Source organism: Lontra canadensis, unplaced genomic scaffold (genome assembly GCF_010015895.1).
Source record: "Lontra canadensis isolate GAN:19392208 unplaced genomic scaffold, GSC_riverotter_1.0 scaffold5, whole genome shotgun sequence".
Lineage (NCBI taxonomy): Eukaryota > Metazoa > Chordata > Mammalia > Carnivora > Mustelidae > Lontra > Lontra canadensis.
In genome coordinates, this window is record NW_022630999.1 from 4,414,035 (window position 1) to 4,435,744 (window position 21,710).

Below are 21,710 nucleotides of genomic sequence, written 5' to 3' on the forward strand. Positions count from 1 at the left end.
GCAGCCTGTCTTGGGAAGGACTTATTCCCTGGTTCTCATGTGATGATTTTGTAATTATTTTTGTTTCCCAACAATCGTTGATTATTGGTAGGTAGATCATCTCTGACATGCCAGTGAGAGAGTATATGGGTCCAAGTAGAGACTCCTTCTGACAGTTTTCAAAGTTTTAACTTTTACTGGTAATACTCTGTTATATTCAGAGATTGGCATTGCGCATGGTGGGGTCTTGTATTTGTACTTGTCTCATTGTTACACAAATCACAGAGGCCAGGTCTGTATTCTTACTACTACTACTACTGCGATGACCATTTATCGAATGATGACCAGGCACTAGTCATTGTGTAGACGTTTTGTATATACTTCTTAAGACATTTTTAAAAAGGATTTTATTTATCCATTTGAGACAAAGAGCTACAGAGAGAGAGAGAGAGAGAGAGAGAGAGAGATTGATCATGCATATGAGCAGGGGGAGAGGCAGAGGGAGAAGGAGAAGTAGACTCCCCGCCGAGCCAGGAGCCCAATGGGAAGCTCGATCCCAGGATGCTGGGATTATGACCTGAGCCGAAGGGAGACACGTAACCATCTGAGCCACCTAGGCATCCCTGTATATGTTATATTTAATGTTTTCTTTAACAGTGCAAGTTAGGTATTATTATATCCATTTTATCTATGAAAAACCTGAGGCTAGGAGAAACGAAATAACTTATCCAGTCAGTTCTGCTGGGCTCAAAGCTCTTAATTTTTCATTTTTTTTCACTAGGAAAATAATATCTGTGTGATGCAGATAATTTGGAGATGGATTAATCTGCCCATTTTCCATATAATAGTTTAATGCAGAAATATTCTGCTTTCCTTTTATTTTTCCTAAATGCCATGAATTAATCCCCTTTGTCTTCAGAACCTATCATGGTAGTTGTAATACTTAAAATCATAAGCCGTCTATGGTAGTGGTAAAGTACGCCTGGGTTTGAATCCTGTCTCAGCCATTTACTAGACCTTTCACCCAGGTGAGTCACTCGGCCCAATGCCCAGGGAGTTCTGCAACCTAAACTGCACCTTAGCTTTCTCCTGCCTTGAAGTTAGGGGGCTGGGCTCTCATACTCCCTTACCAGTCAACCATTGGCTAAAGACCTACAAGAAAGGATGTAAAAGTCCAGACACTTTTCAGTGATCTGCACCTGTGACAAGGGGTACTGTCTGTGTTAGCCACTCTAAGAACCTGGGAAGGTAGATCACAAAGACTGGCAAACCAGTCCCAGGGTTCTGGCCAGAGCACAGGCAGGACCCAAAGCAGTGTGGGAATCATTTCTCTATTTGTCTAATGCACTGTGGGCATATTCTGTATTGTAGGAATGTCTACCTGGCAGGACCACTCAGGATAAAGCCCTTACTGTTCTGTTGTGGGGCTGGAGCTGTGATTCCTGCTCAGAATTCTCAAGGGCACTTGGGATCTTTTACTCTTTTCCCTCTTTCTGCCTTAATAAGCAGAACAGTGCTCTTGGCCCTTGCTGCTGAGACATGGGGTGTGCAAAGAGGAGTAAGGCAAAATCTCTGCCATTCCAGAACTCACTGTCTGGTGAAGAAGGCAACCATTTAACAGTTAGCTAAAATAGCTCTTAATGACATTGGGGCTATGAAGAGGTGAAAACACAGTGCTATGGGAACACAAGAGAATTCAAGTGGGGGCTTTAAGGCAAACTTTATGTCAGTGGTGGCATTTCAGCAAAGCCTTGAAAGTTAAATATCAGGAAGATTTTTAGATGGGAAATGAGAGGGTGTTATAGATTGAGAGAATAGTGGGAGCAAATACTTTGAGAAATGAAGCTTATAGTTTGCTCAGGGTAATGACTGACTGGTCCACTGGCCGTGGGGGTACTTTAGTAGGATGGGAGTCAGGGGAAGCAGGGTCTTGATGTTGTGAAAGCTTTCACATGGGGCCAGTGCTGTCAGTGATGGCCAGGTTTTACAGCACATGCTGTTAGCACTGTGGTCTCATTACACTACATCAAAGGTGCGATTCAGTAAACTGTTCTCATAGTGACTGCAACGTAGAGGACTATGATAGGTTCCAGAGAAAGTTTCTGTTGATTCCTAGGAACAACGGAAATAACATCCCCAGGTGAACTGTAAGAACAGGAGTTATAAACCACGTGATTGAAAACTGTTATACGCAAACAATGAATCATGGAACTCTACACCAAAAACTAGTGAAGAACTATATGGTGACTAACATAATGTAATAATAATAATAATGATAATAAAAAAAACTTAAAACATTGAGCCCCTCATCCATATTGAGGGTATGAAAGGGTTGAGCAGAGGAGTACTTTTGAAAGAGGATTTGTGGAGAGCATTTTTGGGGAGAGTGGGTTCCAACCCAAAGGATTCCCCAAAAGAGTTGTTCCCTGTTCTCTTCCAATAAAGAGAAAGTAGTGTCTAGGACACCGGTTGGAGTTGTGTGTCCCTCTGAGCTTAGGGAATACAGTGGACATGTCTGCCAACACTGGAAAGTCCAAAAAGCGACAGATGACCTAGCCATTTGCTGTGAGCTGAGGAGTAAAGGAGAGAGCGCTATGCGTGGGATTGATGTGCACTTTCAGAGTTGTGGGGGCAGGTGATGGAGGTTGCAGCAAGTGATAGCTGGTGCAGGGTCTTTTTAAGTCATGTCTGAAAGGTCTCATGGCAGGGAACTCAGACCTCAGCAGACAAGCTGGAGGTGCAGCTGGGTTTTTCAGGGCAAAGGAAGGAGGAAGCCACCAGCTAGAATAGAAATGCATTGTGTAGGTGGCAGACCCCCAGTAATGGAACATCGCCAAAGAACACAGAACAGGAGATTCATCTTTAGACATTTGCCAGGTCCTGGAAGTGGCTGTGCTGAAGTATCACAATCATATAGTTAAGTAAGAAGGTATCCACCCTATTGCCTTTAATTCTCCCACGACTTCCATTCAGAAGCATCAGAAAGTGTCATTAACAAGCTGAGGGTGGAGGGATAAAGTACTGGGCTATGTGGAGAGGGAAGAAGTTGTCTTTAGCCCAGTTCCTCCTGTCCTTAGGCTTCTTGGGTAGGGGTGGCAGACAGGGAAAAAAGTTGTAACTTTAGAGCAAGACTGATGTTTACATGGAATTAGGTATTTTATTTAATGGGTTGGAATATTCATATTTCTTAAAGGTTATCAGAAAAGTCCTGAGACTGCTCAGATTTTCACCCAAGAGTATCCACCAATTGAGCGCCACTGAATTAGTCATTTTATGGCTAAATTTCCATGAGTTATGTTTGTTTAATGTAATGCTGACGCTACTAGTTATTCTTAAAACTGTTTCCTTGGGAAAAACTCATCTAGTTCCTACAAGGTAGAATACAGCACATCAGCACTCCCCTATTTGTGTGTGTTGGGTAATACAATAATGATTATAAGGATGCCAGCCAATGAATTAATGATTCTGACTCAAGAGCCAAATAAGTGACTTCCAGGCTCCTAGGATCACACTTAATCAGAGTGAAGTGAGACATGTCTTCAGTTGATCTGCTTGAATTAGTCCTAGGATCAGATATGAGGGATCTTGCCACCAGGATCCGGGCCTTCACCTTTCTTCTTCCAGGTGAATAACAGACCCTCCTCCATCAGTTCACTAGTTCCCACTATGCTCCTTAACAGGGCACTGATCCTGCTGGTTCCCAGTCTAAGGCGAGGAGACATTACTTTTTCCATAGGGTTCTGGTAGGCCTTCAGGACTTGAATAAAAGTCAACCCAGATGATAATGCTTAGGGAGTGAATACACTGTCTGAACTCTTATAAGAATTACGTGCTAAGCATGTAAAGAACCTGTGCATCCTATTCAATCCTGCTTAAGCATTTGGTAGAGCAAAGTTTTCTTTTAGGCCGAGGATAGCAAACTTCAACCCATGGGCCAAATCTGGCCCTCTGCCTGTTTTTCCGTAGTCTTGAACTAGTAATAGTTATTACATTTTTAAATGTTTGGGGATAAACATCAAAAGAAGAATAACATTTTGTGACATGTGAAATTATATGAAATGCACATTTAGAATCCATAAATAAAGTTTTATTGGAACACAGCCATAGGTATCGTTTACGTATTGTTTGTGACTATGATGAAAGTTGAATCGATGCGACAGAAACTGTATGGCAAAGCCTAAACTATTTACTATCTGGCCCTTTACAGAGAAATATTTGCCAATTCCTGATCTAAAGTATTACACTACCCCCCCCATTTATAATTATATCTTGATCCAAGAAGGTTCTTTCTTCCATACGTTTCTTCTATATGTTTCTTTCTTCCATATGTTTAGGTTGTAGCAATCATGGGGTTGCTGATTTAGAAAATAAATCTCTTGCTAGGAGATTTCAGTGTAAGATAGTAGACATAGCACTCAACAGAAAGTTAGGAAACCTGGGGTTTAGGCTGGGTTCTGTCATTAGCTTAGAGACTCTAGGCTGGTCATTTCACTGTTTTGGGTTTTGAGGAGTGAATGGTGTCACAGATTTTCAGCCTGTGCTTTGAGGAGTACTGGTCAATCTTTGGGTCCTTTCAGGATTAAATAGAGAGGGCACTCTCGGTACTCCACTACTTTGTCTTCAACCAGAGTCTGTGCAAGAGTATGGACTTTGCCTAAGATTTTGATGATAGAAAGGACTGGCTGCTAAGCATTTTTTGAAAAGCCATAGAATCAGATCATCCCCAAGGTTCCTTACTGTCCCATGAGATTAAGAGGAAGGAAGAGCTTTTGGGATATGATACTACTCAGAGGTTTAAGCCATAGACAGGAGATGCTGACCTTCAAATTCTAAATCCAGCTTGTTGGCTTATTATATAATTGTCCACCTGTTTCAGTTTTCCCATCTGGATAACAGAAGCAGCACATTAACTGGGTTCTCTAAAGCACTTGGCAGTTATGGCAATATATGCCATTTGAGGAAGAAATGGTGGCCCGAGTTTATTCCAATTTTTGGCTCACTAAAAAACTCAGAATTATAGAGTCTATTGGGGACGCTGAAAGGTAAGGAGTCCTTATGTCTTTCATGTCAATCCTCAGGGTTGACAGAGTTTTGATGAGCAGTTCTTTAAAAACAATTAGAAATCAGTGTTGCTTTTTATACTTAAGTATAGACCATTATGGTTTTGATTGGTGAAGCTCATGAGAAAGCCTAAAAACGATGGAAATAATAAGCCACAGTTTCTTTTTACTCTCTAATGTGGACATGACTGGATATTTTTAGGTGCATTATCTTTGAGTTGATAAACATTTTCAGTTATTATCTTAAGAAGGCAAGCTTAACTGAATTTGCAGTCTACATTCTCTGAGTTTTATGCCCATTTGCAAATGACCATTCATCCGCCCACTTGAAAAGATTAATGATAGAGGGCAGGCAAATTGTTTAAGGTACAGATTTGATTTGTTTTTACTAAATAATGCTTAATAGTGGGTACACTGGGGAGATGGTGCTGATAATTTTTTCTGCAGTTAGATTTTGGAAGTACAAGTGAGTGAAGAGAGGTAGAAGGTATATTCAAAGGCATGATAGAAGGGTCCATTAAATTTTATTTTAAATAGGCACACTCAGTTTTCTTTCCCTTCCTTTCCTCTCTAACTTCCTCCCTCCTTCCTTCCCTCCCTACCTGTCTCCTTTCTTTAGTTCTTTCCTTCCTTCCTTGAGCTTAAGCAGCAGCAGTTTTTTTTCTCCCATTTGGGAAGGAGAGAAGTCTGAGATCAGGGAGCCAGCATAGTCAGGTTCCAGTGAGAGCCCTCGTCCTGGCCTGCAGGTGGCTGCCTTCTCACTGTGTATTTACATGGCAGAGAAAGAAAGCGAGAACTTTCTCTGGTATCTCTTTTGATATCTCTGGTATCCCATCATGGAAACTCTATCCTCATGACCTCATCTAACCCTAATTACCTCCCAACTCCAGACACCATCACAATGGATGTTAGGGCTTCAAGATATGAATTTGGATGTGTTTTGGGGGGAACATCCAGAATATTCAATCCATAAGAGGACAAAGATACCTTTCTAAAACTTAGATCTGACCTCATCACTCCTTACCTGTCTCCTGCTTACAGACTTCCTTGGCTTCCCACAGCCTATGTACAAATTACTGAATGTGGGTCCTTCACAAGTAGATTCCGCTCCCTGTGCTTATCCTATACTAATCCTCCAACTCAGCCATGCTCAGGTCATAGTCCACTATCCTCCAAGCTCTTCCTTTCTCACCTCCAAACCTTTGTACTTGCTGTTCCTTCTGGCTGGAACACACTTATTTCCTCTATGTTATCCTGAAAAATCCCTTGATTATCTTAGGCCAGTGTCCCAGAAGCACACCTTGAGGTGAGAATTCACATATGCACACTCAATTTATTCAATAAAATTTATTGACCAACATACACCAAGTAGCTGCAGTGGAAATGGCAATGAATTAATTAGAGACTTGCTGTCAAGGGACCTGCTATCTGGAGAGGAGTTCAGAGGCAGAGTGGATCCTCTCTGTTTAACTCTGAAGCCCCATCCTCCCCTGGTCCACAGACCATGGGTGACTTGAGGCACAGCTGGTGGGGAGGGCTCAGCTTGATGGAAACATTACATGCATGAAATGACTAATTCTCTCCCATCTATCCCAGTTCTTCCCACTTCCGGTTTGGACAGCATCGATTTATGTTTCAAATCATCTTCAGATAAGAGATTTAAAGAGGCTACATGGGCTTACAGTCCTCTCTGTTCAGCATGAGGTTTGGACCAGTATCTGCAATGGGACATTTGGGAATAGAATTATGGAAGCTCTGAATCCAAATATTCCAAGTGTGATGTTATACCATCAGGATTCCCAGAGAAATTCTGGGATCCCACCCCCTGGTCTACAGTTGAGACCAAATTGTTGGCTCGGCCCCTCTCCTGGATAATCACTTGATATCCCTTCTCAGGTTCCTGGAAGAGGAGAAGCACTGGCCTTTCTTCCTGCAGCGTTATTGTGGTAATTCACTGGGAGTTCACTCTTAACTGTTTTTCACTGGAAACCTCCATGAAAGTATATAGTCAAGATTGAGAAGGCTTGGTGGAATGAAGTATCCCAAGATTTCTAGTCATATTGGGGTGGCTAGAGGGGTGGAGGGTGTATTTCCGATCCTGGTTCAATCTCCTGAGTTGGGAACTTTGAAAGAACTTGGACTTCGGAGGGTTCAAATTTGTTAGTTCTTGGCCAGGCACAACTTTCCATTCCTAAGGAAGAGGTCTATAAAAAGGCCATTTGGACTTCAAAGAGATGATATTTTGATGCATTAAGTGTACATATGAATCAGAAACATGTGGATTAAATTTCCTGTTCAAACACGTGGCCTTGACAATTTCAGGGGAAAGTGTTTGGCAAAGTCTGCCTGGGATTTGGATAGAGACAGAGCTTTTTTTTTTTTTTATGTTTCAGAAGTTTTATCTTCTTCTGTGTACCCCCCTGTGATGTGATTGACATAACCTTGATGTATATTCAGAGGGTGGCAGGGGAAAAATTGCCTCTTGATGAATACATATTGAGTTTACTAAAGAGGAGGAGGATCTGGACCTTTGTTAGAAGGGTCACTGCAGTTTACAAAAACCCCAAACCCAACCAAATAATTTTTTCCTGGAATAAGGGCATGGGAAAGCAAGACACCAATTACACTGGCGACAAGTGCTGTGGGACAGTTGGCTCTGTTTTAATGACTAGTGTCCTGCCCTCTCAGTCCAAGGCCCCTATCAGTATTGGTGTGACCTTTGCTAGGTGGCCATTACGGAACTCAGGGGGAAAACCAGCCCTTCTGAGCTTGGCTACCAAGCTACCAGTCTCTGCACAAACTTTGGTTCGTCTATAGTTTGCTGGCTCTAGCATGTATAGGACGTCTTCTTAAGTTCTCCTGGAACAGGCTGCCTGAGTGTAAGAGGGCTAGAAAATTCCACTAAGTTCAGCTCTCCAATGTGAATGGGTGATAGCCTTCCATTCAAATACAAAAGGGTCCTCCATGTATCCTGGAGAAGAATATGGAGACTGAATCATTGCTTGATCGAAGGTTGGGCACAACCCTCTTTCTTTTTGTTCTATAATGTATTTTTTTCCTGAATATAAATAATTCTTGCTAATTGTAGAAAATTTGTAAAAGCATAACTATAAAAATCACCATAATCCAATAACTCAATGATCATTAACATGGACATTTTTCCAGCCATTAAGTATTTTTCAGAAACATTACTTTTAACAGTTTTTAAATTCCACAGTACAGATGTTTCAGAATGTATTTAACCAGTCTCCTATTGTTAATATTTAGTTTGTTTTTAATTTTTTATTATGATAATTCAGAGATAAACATTCCTGAATATAAATTTCTGTTCTCATCTCTGATTATTTCCTTAAGGTAGACTTCTAGTAAGGAGATTGCTCACTTGGAATGAAGATTTTTATACATTATGCCAAGTAGGTTTCTAGGAAGTTTCCATTAGTTTATTTCCCCCCACTTGTGGTGCATTTGAGAGTCTCATCCGTTCTTTGATGCCATACCAGTGTTGGAGGGCACCCTGTTTATTCATGCACGGACTCACAGATGGAGATATTTATGAATGCTTTGCATACTGAACCCTCCAGTGAGAATGGCAGTGACCATGGATGCTAACCACTGAGCCATGAAGGAGATGAGAGCCCTGCAGAGCATTTAGAAGGATCTTGTTGGCTTTAGAGTATATTGGCTCAAGTTTTCTTTTCTCCAGGCCACCAGGGCTCTAGTCATTCCTTCTTTTCTTTGAGTTGCTTTAAGACTCTGCATGGCTACTTCCTTGAGGGCTCCCCACAAGCTGGTTCTAGATTGAATAAATGGGGTCGGGATCCTCTTCCAAGCCTGTTATAGATTTTATCTTTCAGAGACACAGGGACCATAAACTTGAGCTTCCACCCCAACAGGGCTGAATGGGAGCTAGGATCTGGGATAACCAGGCAGTATATGACCCAAAGCCAGAATGTTCTTCTCTGCATTGGCCAGGGAGGATTACCCACTCTTGACTGTTAGTTCAGAGATGCCTTAATTATATTGTGCTATCAGTCCTTCCTGGCTCCAAAAGCCAGTGGGTTTTTACATCAAGGGTATAATGTGTCATAGAGAATGGTAGTCCTGTCTCCCCAACTTAGGGGGGATGCCTTCTGAGTTCCATGATCCCAACCTGCTACCTCTGTCCATATACCATTTAGACTCCCATTCTCCCATGGCTACTGTATGTTAGGAATGCAAATTAACATTAATTTTAGGTTAAGTAGCACGTATTTGGAGGAAGTAAGTTTTCTCTTAAGCAAGTCATTAATTAGCAAATTCCAAAGTCAAAGACAAAGATTTTTCAGTTATTTTGCTAGATTTTCTGGGACCAAAAAAAAAAAAATCCACTCTGTTCATTAATCAAGTACTTAGAGTAGACTCTGTGGAAATATTATGAAAACAATATTTTAAAAACATTTTAAAAACTAAAAATAAAAAGAAACCCTATGAAAGTTCCATTTACTTTAGGCCACATAGTGTTCTGACAGGCATAATTAATGATATAATTTCCTGAGTGTCCTTAGGACCTTTTTTTTTAAAAAAAAAAAACATAACACACACATATAACAAAAAACCAAACAGGTAATTAAAGTGCTTCCCATTTTTAACGAATAAACCCTCAGAAACCTGTCAGGCAACATCCGGGCCCCACCTCCCACTCTTTATTAACTGACATGTCAAAGAAGAAAGCCATATCATTTTTATGTTCCCATGGCACAGAAACTAATTTTGGGTATTTTAGGCCAGGGAGATTTATAGATCAGCATCAGAAACTTCTCTTGGGTTCCTGAGAGAGTAGTAACATTCCAAGAATTGGATGGATTTAGTATCCTCCTTGTTTAAAATATGGGCTCCTGTCAAACCTATGGGTATCCCTGAGTAACCTTCTATTATAGACCAGCTGTTCCTTAAAAGAAGCCATGGAAAATGTCAGCACACTGTGGCGGGTCTCCCCTCCTTTGCTGGGTCACCTTGGGGAGGATTGGGTTGAGCGGCAATTCTGCGGGAGGGTTCTTAAGTTCTCAGGAGAATCTCCTGCCAAATCCTGTTGATGGTGGCCTTTGAAATTGGGCATTTGGTGGAAAGGAAGAGAAAAGGTACCAGGGAATCAGCATTTTGGAGCAAATGCCAGGTCTTTCTTTAGATCAGCTTTCTTCGGGAGCCTCAGGAGGAAGGAAGTTGATGTTTCAGAATATAAATAAAAAAAATTATATAAGGCTTAAGTAGGAAATACATTTGTTTTGATTTTTGATGTTATGAATTTATTCATTTGTTGGTGAAGGAGAAATAAAGGTATAATTATCATTTGACTGGATTACTTAGTTGATAGCCACAAAAGAAAGCTTTTAAAATTTTGTATCCATCTGCAACATTTCCCTCATTATTCTAATGGATATGATAACAAAATGTTTCTTCTGAAACCCTTAAGCTACACCTGGAACTTCAAGAAATAGGCAATTTTGAAATCTTAAGAGGCTTGGTTCTCAATCCTTCCAAGCTGTGTGACCTTGGGTAAAATTTTAACAACTTTGAATCTGATTCCCTCAACTCAAAGCAAGGATAATCACAGTCATTTTATAAGGTTTGTTTGAGAATTCAATAAGATAAAGCAAGTACAGTTTTTAGTAGTGTCTGACGCGTGGTAAGCCCTCAGTGAGTTGGAGACCTTAGGACGGTCATCAGGGAAGCACCAGGAGAAATGGAAGTAGATGGAACACAGGAAGGCTGAAAGCAAGCACACAGAGGCTGCCACCATTTGAACTATAAGAAATTTGATGGGAGTCTGATTACTTTTCAGCTAGCAAGCTCCATGAGAATATGTATGTCTTGTTTTGCTCATCATTATAGTTCCAGTGCCTAGGGTTTCATAGGGTCTGACTATTTAGTGAATGAAGGAAGGAAGGAGTGAATGAATGAACACTTAGTCCTAGTTAAATTTTCCTATTCTCCATGGAGATTTCCCTAATCCATTCTGATTTCTCTCTTTTCTGAATTTGACTGCCTGACCTGTTTTTTGGAAACTAGTACATTCTCCCTTGTATGATTATTTGATGATTGTGTGTGTGTGTGTGTATGTGACTATGAACAGAACTCTGGAAGTCAAGAGCTATGCCTTGTACTACTTCTGAGTCTTCTCCTGGCTCCCCTCACCACTTCTGACACCTCAAACACACACACCCTTAGGCACACATTAGTGACTAAATACATGTATGTTGAATTGAATTGAAATACTGCAGTGTCTTAGCAAAGAAGAATAAGAAAATGGAGTTCTAGATTTGTGAAAATTCACCATGTTGGAAAGTAATTATGTAAGAAAGCATAAATTTTATATGCTTCCCTGATTATTTCCAGAGTCTTGGGGCTTGGCATGTTCCCACTTGTCTTCTTTTGTAGAATATCTCCCAGTCTAAGACTGGTCTAAGCAGGGTCACCATGTGGTTAGTTTCTTTGTGCCTTCCAGGAAATACATATTCTCAGAAAGTTCCCCACTTTATTGTCAGTTGACAACAGCTTATACATCTGTGCCAGCCGAGAAAATCCTGCTACTTTGCAACCATTGACTCTTTGAAGAGACAAGCTGGGGATAAATTCATTGGTTTCTCCAGGACTTTGGTTTCAAAGTTGAACAGGTATGAGGAATATGACTCCTGTCTGATCATATTTCATGGCCACGACAAGTGGCTGCTAAGAGATTTGGCTTAAGGCTGCAGCTGGGGCTAGTTGGGTGCCTGCCAAGAGCAGGGGCATGATATATTTGCATGGTGTATATGGATGTCTGTTTTCATAGGTATAATATTCATATGTATTGTTTTGGGGATTGAACAGAAGGGTATGAATGCTCTGTCCTCTCCCATCCCCCCTCCCCAGTGGTTTATAGATTGATTCTCCTTTCTGCCTCCTTGCCTTCCAACAGAGTCCTAAAGATAATGAGTCCTCAGAAAAAGCTAGTACTCAATAGTGGTACCTTTGAGGAAGAAAATTATGCGTGTCATTCACAAGGCTAGGGTATGTGTTATGCATGGGTTATTGAGCCTTGTTTATACACAGTTGTCACAAATAACCAAATACATTCCTGCATTTTCTCTGGAAGCTTCAAGTTCTATGTTCACCCATCCCCTCCCTCCATCAGTCTTTAGTCTGGATATCTGTATTAAGGGAATGGCCTGTTGAAGATTTCCAACAATTACCCATCCCCCCTTTTTTTTTTTTTTTTTTTAGATTTCATTTATTTGTTTGAGAGAGAATACATGAGAGAGCACAAGCAGTGGGGAGAGGCAAAGGGAGAGGGAGAAGCAGAACCTCTGTTCAGCAGGGGGTTCAATGCAGGTCTTAATCCCAGGAACTTGGGGTCATGAACTAAGCTGAAGGCAGATGCTTAACCCACTGAGCCACCCAGGCACCCCTCCCCCTTTCTTATTTAAGGCAGATTTTATATAGAAAATAGGATTTCAGAAACTGCTTGAATAAAGGGAAAGAGAGGTCTTTGTGACTCAAGTGCTTTATCCAATTCTGTTTTCCAATTCTTCAACATAAGCTTTATGTCCATCTTTAGAGCTCTTGGCATAGTGTTTAGCTTTTTATATATTGAGTCCTCTTTGAATTAGTAAAGTTTACATTGATTATAGTAACAAAGAATATCCTGTATTGCCTATACTTGTTAGAGGACAAAGGAAAGAGATTGTGTGTGTGCGTGTGTTTCTGCATACACACATACATATCTTAGATTCTGAGAAAACTATATGGATCAACTATATGGATCAAGAAACCATAACGTGGTACTTACCGCGTGCCAGCCCTGTACCATGGCTTTGTAGGCATCATCTCATCTACTTTTCAAATTCTCATAATAGCCATGTGGCGGGTATTATTAAGACTCTTATCTTACAGATGAGGAACTTAATATTTCAAAAGAGGAAGTAATTTGTCTAAGGTCACACAGCTAGTAATTGGCAAAGTTGGGAATCAGACTTGGGTTTTTCTCACTAAAGTTCGAGCTTTCCTAATGGTAAGCTATCTTAAGTCCCCTGATAGATTAAAACATACATACACCCACCCTCCATCACCATCATCATCACTGTCATCACCAACTTTGAAGATTCAAAAACTTTCTCAGAGCTGTGGAGATGTTTCATGAGCAAAACCTCCTGGTATCGAAGGCCCAAATGAAGCATGTTTAGGGACTCAGAGGTTCAGATTTTATCAGTGGAATGGACTCATGAATACCACCAGCAGGTGGGCCAGTGTGCTGTTTCTTGATTGGGTGTGACTTACAAAGATGTTTCTAGTTTCAAGAGCTGTGTGGTTTTTGGGAATTGCTTTTCTACTCATCTGCAGGAGCAGTCACATATCCATTTCCTGGATGTGGACAGTGGGAATCCACGTAAACTTGGGCTTACTGGATACCTCCTTGTCTTTGCATCTCCCTCTTCTTGAAGCTGCCGTCTTTCTCTGTTGATAGAGTGGCTGTTTACTATTGAACTTCCTGTTGGCAAGATGCTTCCTCAGTGTTTTGGGAAGATGTGTCATCTGTTGTGGAGGGCTATTTGCCTGGCAGTGTTTTTGCTCTTTCTCATTGTCTCTTCGACTTTCCCCTGACAATAGCTACAGAGCATCTTGATGTGTTTTTGAATATTGAGTCCTTGATCACTGACTGTAACTACCTTGGGCCCTAATCATCTTAGAAATGGACCTGGGATTTGGTTCTAATGTTCAGGCTGGAAACAGAAAATCAGCTTAAATATCTCAAAGAATAGTTCCTCAAGTGATTAAAGAAACACTTTGCAAACTGAGATCAATATCCTAAGCTCAACTCTCACTTAAAGTCAGACCACAAATATAATCAATTTCAGCAGGCATTATCCTGCTCCATCAAGGAGAATCAAGCCATGTTATCTTCATGTGGGCTGCATACGTGATGCATAATAAGGGTTTAAGTGACTGGAATCTCAAAGAGAAGAGGAATCCATGAATAGCTCATCAGTCACAGATGAAAATAAAATGTCGACTAGCTTAATGGAGTTGGTTACCTCCTGCTTCTAGGAAGCTGGTTAATTCAGTTTGTCAACTTTGGGCATACGCTAGGGACCCTAGAACTCATAAGGACCTATACTGAATTCTGATGTCTTTAGTTTCTCACTTTCCTTTTAGTGGCATGTACAACAGGATCCATTGGCCAAAAGGTAGGTGATGTTATAAGGAGGCTGCTCTGATCAGGCAAAATAAAAACTCAGCGTTGAAGAAAATTGGTTAAGTTATGATCTGTCATGGTCTTCCTTGTCTGTTTCTACAGTCCTAGCATACTGTGCTTGCTACAAGGGGACCCTTGAGGTCTCTATATGACTGGAGTCACTGAAGAGTAACATCTGACCCCAGTGTGTACTTTTTAATACAGAATTCAAGAGTCATCTTGCTTCAAATTGAAAGACATTTTCTTTAGTGTGTACCTAAATTCCTCATTGAGTCTTCCTTGATCATGGAAGAAGAAGTAGTAAATTTTCCTTGAATCCACCCATTCTCCACAAAATATAACTCCCTTGTCTCTTCACAAATACATTATCCCATGATAGATAATGCTTACTTAGAATTTTCCCTCTACAGGATGTTGAGCTTGTATGGATATGTATTTTTTTATTACATTATGTTAGTCACCATACAGATAGATACACATACATACATCATTAGTTTTTCACGTAGTGTTCCATGATTCATTGTTTGCATATAATACCTAATGCTCATTGCAATACATGCCCTCCTTAATACTCATCACCAGGCTAACCCATCCCCACATCCCCCTCTCCTCTAAAACCCTTAGATTGTTTCCCAGAGTCCATAGTCTGTCATGGTTTATCTCCCCCTCTGATTCCCCTCCCCCTTCATTTTTCCCTTCCTTCTCCTAATGGCCTCCATGCTATACCTTATGTTCCACAAATAAGTGAAAGTATATGATAATTGTCTTTCTCTGCTTGCCTTATTTCACTTAGCATAATCCCCTCCAGTTCCATCCATGTTGTTGCAAATGTTGGGTATTCATCCTTTCTGATGGCTGAGTAATATTCCATTGTATATATGGACAACATCTTTTTTTTTTATTATTTTCACCTAGCCACTGTATAGTACATAATTAGCCCTTGATGCAGTGTTCAGTGATTCATTAGTTAAGTATAACACCCAATGCTCATCACAGCACATTCCCTACAAAAAGAAATAAAAGGCATCCAAATTGGCAAAGAAGTCAAACTCTCTGTCTTTGCAGATGATGTGATACTTTATTTGGAAAACCAAGAAGACTTCACCCCCAAATTACTAGAATTCACACAGCAATTCAGCAATGTGGCAGGATACAAAATCAATGCACAGAAATCAGTTGTTTTTTCTATACACTAACAATGTAACTGTAGAAAGAGAAATTAAGGAATCAATTCCATTCACAATAGCAACAAAACCCATAAGATACCTAGGAGTAAACCTAATTAAAGAGGTAAAAGATCTATACCCTATGAAGTACAGAACACTTATGAAAGAAATTGAGGAAGACACAAAAAGACAGAAAAATATTCCATGCTCATGGATTGGAAGAGAAACATTGCTAAAATGTCTATCCTCCCCAGAGCTATTTACACTTTCAATGCCACTCCTATTAAAATACCATTGGCATTTTTCAAAGAGCTGGAATAAAAAATCCTAAAATTTGTATGGAACCAGAAAAGACCCCGAATCACCAAGGGAGGGATGAAAAAGAAAAACGAAGCTGGGGGCATCATATTGCCTGGCTTCAAGCTCTATTACAAAGCTGTAATCATCAATACAGTATGGTACTAGCACAAAAATAGACCAGTGGAACAGAATAGAAACCCAAATATGGACCCTCAACTCTATGGTCATCTAATCTTTGTATGGATACTTTTTAGAGATGTTTATAAGATACTGAAATACAAAAATGAGGCAACATCATTTGATTTAGAACCTGGACATAAGAACTGGGGTAGCATTATTCCTCCTTTTAGGGGCAGACACTAATGACTACATGGCCATGGCCTGACTTTTCCATCAAAAACCAAAGTTCAGGAGAGCAGGATAGCTTTTAGGCATGACCAAATCATTTGAGAAGACTTACCTTTTGTGACTGACCTAATTAGCATTCTGGAGGCTGCACAGCTACAAGCAGTGGTCCAGAGTGTAGGTCTGAGTGCTTACAGTGAGCAGGGTTATTTCAGAACTTTCTTAGGGCCCTGGGGCACTATTGAATATCCATAGCCATTTCCAGGTTGGGAGCAGGGGCAGTGTACAGTTACAGAAGGAGTGAGCGCCGACATTTTTTGTGCCTGGCCTGACATCCAAGCAAGCTGCCTGGGTAAACAACATCTAAATTTTATGGCTTTGAACATATGGCATTCCACACATATTGGGCATGTGAACTGACTGGTAATTTTGAATAAGCACAATTTCTTGTTGTGTTCACTAGAATTTCTCTGTCATATGTTTTAGATTTTCAGAACACTGAACCAGGAAGCCTGGAGCTTCCAGTATTAAGGAACTAAATCTGAACAATGCCAAAGAGCAAGATTTTAGAAAATGAAATGATCTTTGTGATACTGATAATGCTTATCACTTTAGGAGGCAAAAGACTTACTTACTGGGGGACTTTTTTCCAAAGCAAAGTGGATGCTGTCCTCCTCTTCCTGGATTTGACACCATCTTGATAATGGTTCATTTCTTATCTTTCAGCAGCAAGATTTTTAATCCTGTCCTCGAAAAATCTGTCTTCCTATTATCTTGTCCCTACTCTCATTGCTCCTATTCCTAATTAAAAGAAAGAAAGAAAAACAAAGGAAGAGATCCATTCTAGATTAATATAATGGGACCTCTGTATGTTTGGTTTCAGAATTGGCATTAATCAAATTTGAAGGTGAATCCGAAGATCTGGAGACCAGGTAAATGGAAAAGTGGAGGACTTAGAATTTTCCCACAGGAAGTGAAGTGAATGATGAGTTTAAACAGCTCCCAGGGGCACTGTAGGATGAGCATTGGACAAACGATTCTACTAGCTTTTGTCTTCCACAAAACATACCCCATACTTGTCATTTTTTTTTAAATATTTTATTTATTTATTTGACAGAGAGAGAAATCACAAGTAGGCAGAGAGGCAGACAGAGAGAGAGGGGGAAGCAGGCTTCCTGCCAAGCAGAGAGCCTGATGTGGGGCTCGATCCCAGGACCCTGAGATCATAACCCTGGCCGAAGGCAGAGGCTTAACCTACTGAGCCATCCAGGTGCCCCACCCCATACTTGTCTTATTGGGCAACTTTTTCCTACATCCCCTTTCTTCATACAACTTAAGTTTACCTGGCTATTCCAGTTCCTGTCTCTGGGTTCAAGGAGCACTTCTATAGTTCATATAGCTTAGAACTTATACCATCCCTGCATTGTGTTATCCATGTTAATTCTTCCTCTTCTCCAGTGCTAGTCGTCTGGTGTGAGGAAAGCACCGTGCCTCCCTCTACTTTTAAACCCACAGGATCTAGCACACAGCTGAGCACATAATCAGGCACAGTAAATATTTACGGATTAATTCAGTCTTCTGGTACTTACATGGCCTCCGTTTTCTCATCAACAGGATAAGGGTAATAGATGAGAGCTAGTCCTTTTCAAACTTTTTAACAGTGGAACTTTTCCCTTTTTCTGCTGTGTGAAGTCTTATTTTATTCAAAGTATCAGTAGGCACGAGTATATTAAAAAGTTCTATTTTAAAAGCTACATTTGTCGTGGTTACTTATTATAATTAATTGGCATGTACAGAGAGACTTTCTTTATGAACACAAATCAGAATTTATAGTAGCAGCTAGTTTTGTGTAGGTTATACAATATTGAGAAACCCTGATTCACACAGAGGATATGTGCAGATAGGAGCCGTTTTCTTTTTTAAACAGAACACTGTATCATTTCAGGGAACCCATCAGTTAAAACTATCCAGAAGATTAAAAGAATGGGAAGACATTTTTTTAAAAAGATTGTATTTATTTGAGAGAGAGAGCAGGAGTGAGGGGAGGGGCAGAGGAAGTGAAAGAAACAGGCAGCCCACTCACTGAGCAGGGAGCCTGCTGTGGGTCTCTATCCTGGGCTCTAGGACCATGACCTGGGACAAAGGCAGACGCTAAACTGACTGAGCCACCCAGGTGGCCCATGGGAAGACATTTTTGATTGAAGTTTTAATCAGTAATAACATCTAACACCTGACTATTTATTATCTCATAAAAGTCAAAAGAAGAAACACCATACTTTATGAATGTGAAAACTCTAAGATGTGATTGAGACATTGTTGTGTTAACACAATTGACAATGACTCTACAATACGTATGCTTAGGATGTGCAAATTAATGAATGTTAGTTTTACTAAAATATATGCTTAAGCAGAAGGTAATTAGAAACTCATGGAATAGTGCCACTAAGAATTGTACATTTTATTCAATGTAAATTTAACCTAAAAAAAAAAATCAGTAAACTAGTATTGAACTTTGGTTTGAGATATGCACACTGAAATGTCTAGGAATGAAATGTTTTGATGTCTGCAGCTTACATGTACAAATGTACATTTCAGACAAGCTTCCTGGTGATGTTAATTCTGCTGGTTCGAGGGAACACACTTTGAGAACCACTGACTTAAACAATAGGAAATTTATTGTCACAGTCAATAAGAAATCTAGAACAATGGTTCTCAAGCTTGGGTGTACAATATAACCAACTGGGAATATTTTTTAAAATCCTGATTATCTTATCTTACCACTTACCAGTTAGATCAGATCCTCTAGGGGTACGACACAGGCATCAATATTTTTAAGAATAGATGTTTACAATGTGCTAACAAGATCTATAGGAAGGTCATTGGTCTTCAGGAAGCTGAGGTTGCAGTTTTGGCTACGTCATTAGTCCAACAGTGTCATCATGGGCTATGTATTTATCTTTCTCTTCTACCTTCCACTAGGTGTTGAGCCTTGTTGACTATTCCCTTTACTGTTGCGAATTGCTTGCCCCTATTCAGACCTCACCTCCTCTTAAAACATTGCCCAAAGCTCAGAAAAGGAGAAGAAAGCACCTACCTTCCTTTTGGGTTTTTAAACCTGAAGAAAACCTTCCTAGAAACCGTCCAGAAGATGCCTTCTCATATCTCTGACCTGAATTAAACCACATGACCAACCCTAAGCCAGTCACTAATGACAGAATGAAATAATTGTGTTGACTTAGACCAGTGGTTCTCAATCACTGGTGACATTAGAATCACCTGGAGACTTTAAAAACTACTGGATGCTGGGACCCACGTCTGACTGATTAAGTCACGGTCTTCGGGTGGGGTGCAGTCACTAGAATTTCTTTTTTTTTTAAATTTTATTTAATTTTTTTCAGTGTTCCAAAATTCATTGTTTATGCACCACATCCAGTGCTCCATGCAACAGGTGCCCTTCTTAATACCCACCACCAAGCTCACCCAATCCCCCAACCCCCTCCCCTCCAAAACCCTCAGTTTGTTTCTCAGAGTCCACAGTCTCTCATGGTTTGTCTCCCGCTCCGATTTCCCTAACCCACCTCTTCTCTCCATCTCCCGGTGTCCTCCATGTTATTCCTCATGCTCCACAAGTAAGTGAAACCATATAATAATTGACTCTCTCTGCTTGACTTATTTCACTCAGCATAATCTCCTCCAGTCCCATCCATGTTGATACAAAAGTTGGGTATTCATCCTTTCTGATGGAGGCAAAATACTCCATTGTATATATGGACCATATCTTCTTTATCCATTTGTCTGTTGAAGGGCATCTTGGTTCTTCCCACAGTTTGGTGACTGTGACCATTGCTGCTATGAATACTGGGGACAGATGGCCCTTCTTTTCACTACATCTGTATCTTTGGGGTAAAGTCACAGTAGTGCAATTGCAGGGTCATAAGTTAGCTTTATTTTTAATTTCTTAAGGAATCTCCACACTGTTTTCCAAAGTGGCTGTACCAACTTGCATTCCCACCAGCAGTGTAAGAGGGTTCCCCCTTCTCCACATCCTCTCCAGCACTTGTTGTTTCCTATCTTGCTAATTTTGGCCATTCTAACTGGTTTAAGGTGGTATCTCAATGTGGTTTTGATTTGAATCTCCCTGATGGCTAATGATGATGAATTTTTTTTATGTGTCTCTTAGCCATTTGTATGTCTTCTTTGGAGAAGTGTCTGTTCCTATCTTCTGCCCATTTTTTGATGTGCTTAACTGTTTTGTGTGTGTTGAGTTTGAGGAGTTCTTTATAGATCTTGGATATCAGCCCTTTGTCTGTAGTGTCATTGGTGAATATCTTTTCCCATTCCGTGGGTTGCCTCTTTGTTTTGTTGACTGTTTCCTTTGCTGTGCAGAAGCTTTTGATCTTGATAAAGTCCCAAAAGTTCATTTTCACTTTTGTTTCCTTTGCCTTTGGGGACATGTCAAAGAAGTTGCTGTGGTGGATGTCAAAGAGGTTATTGCCTATGTTCTCCTCTAGGATTTTGATAGATTCCTGCCTCATGCTGAGTCACTAGAATTTCTAAACCACTCCCCAGGTGTTTCCAATGTGCAGGCAGAGTTTAGAACCGTTAGTTTTGACCAGTCAAGTTTCACCCGCTTAGACTGTGAAGACAGCCACTTTTTAGGAAAATACAGTCACCTGATAATTGAGTGAAGTCAAGCTTTTGTTTAGCAGGGGAGGAGGGGTAAGGGCTGTTGGATAAAGAGCTGTCACTCACAGGGCATCCCAATGCTTTATGGTTAATCATAATTACCTAGGCTTATACTCCCAGTGAGAGCTGGACTCTGCTCCACTTCTTTATAGCCTTAACAAGTTCTTATCTTAATGCCTTGCACAGAGTAGGTGTTTAGTACATTCTTATTTGTTATTAATTGCCTGGTCAGTCTGCTGAGGGATTCATTAATGGAGTGAAATTCCTTTGCTCAGACATTTAAACCTGCCAGAAGGACTGCTTTCCCTCCCCCAATATCAGAGCCAGAGAGGACCTTGAAAGGTCCCGCTCTGCTCCTTGATTAGTGTATCTGCCTCTTGACCCCACTATGGTTTTATGTGACAGGGAAATTCCACACACCCGGCATGAATGCTTGGCCTGACCGGAGCCATGCCAGGAGCTGCTGCAACGTTTATGTGTGCCTGCTTTTGTCTTCAGGGTGGTAAGGGCTAAAGTTTGTCACTCAGAGCTGACTTAGGCAAGTCAGCACTGGGGCTCTTTTGTGTGACAAGTATATTTGGAGGCATAATTGAGAAATTTTTCCTCCCTCTACAGAGAACTTGGCATTTCCCTATCATGGTTAGAGAATAAGCATTTGAAGATTGACAAGGTGAAGAGATAGGCCATCAACTGTAAATTAAGGGAGTTGATGGGAAGGGGGGCTGTTTGTGACGTTAGAAGCACAGATCCTTTTTTATTCAGCAAAATCCTGTGCAGAGCTCCTCATTCACAACTCTTAAGAGAACATTGAAGAAGAGAATGTTGCTCTGTGGAGGTTTAATTGTTGTATTAACGTGTAAGTTGTTTCATTTGAGGCAGAAAAGGAGGAGGTTTTCTAAGAGCAAGGTCTAATCATTTGGAATTTTTTATTTCGAGGTGGGAGGAGGGTGTTTGATAGTTAATTAT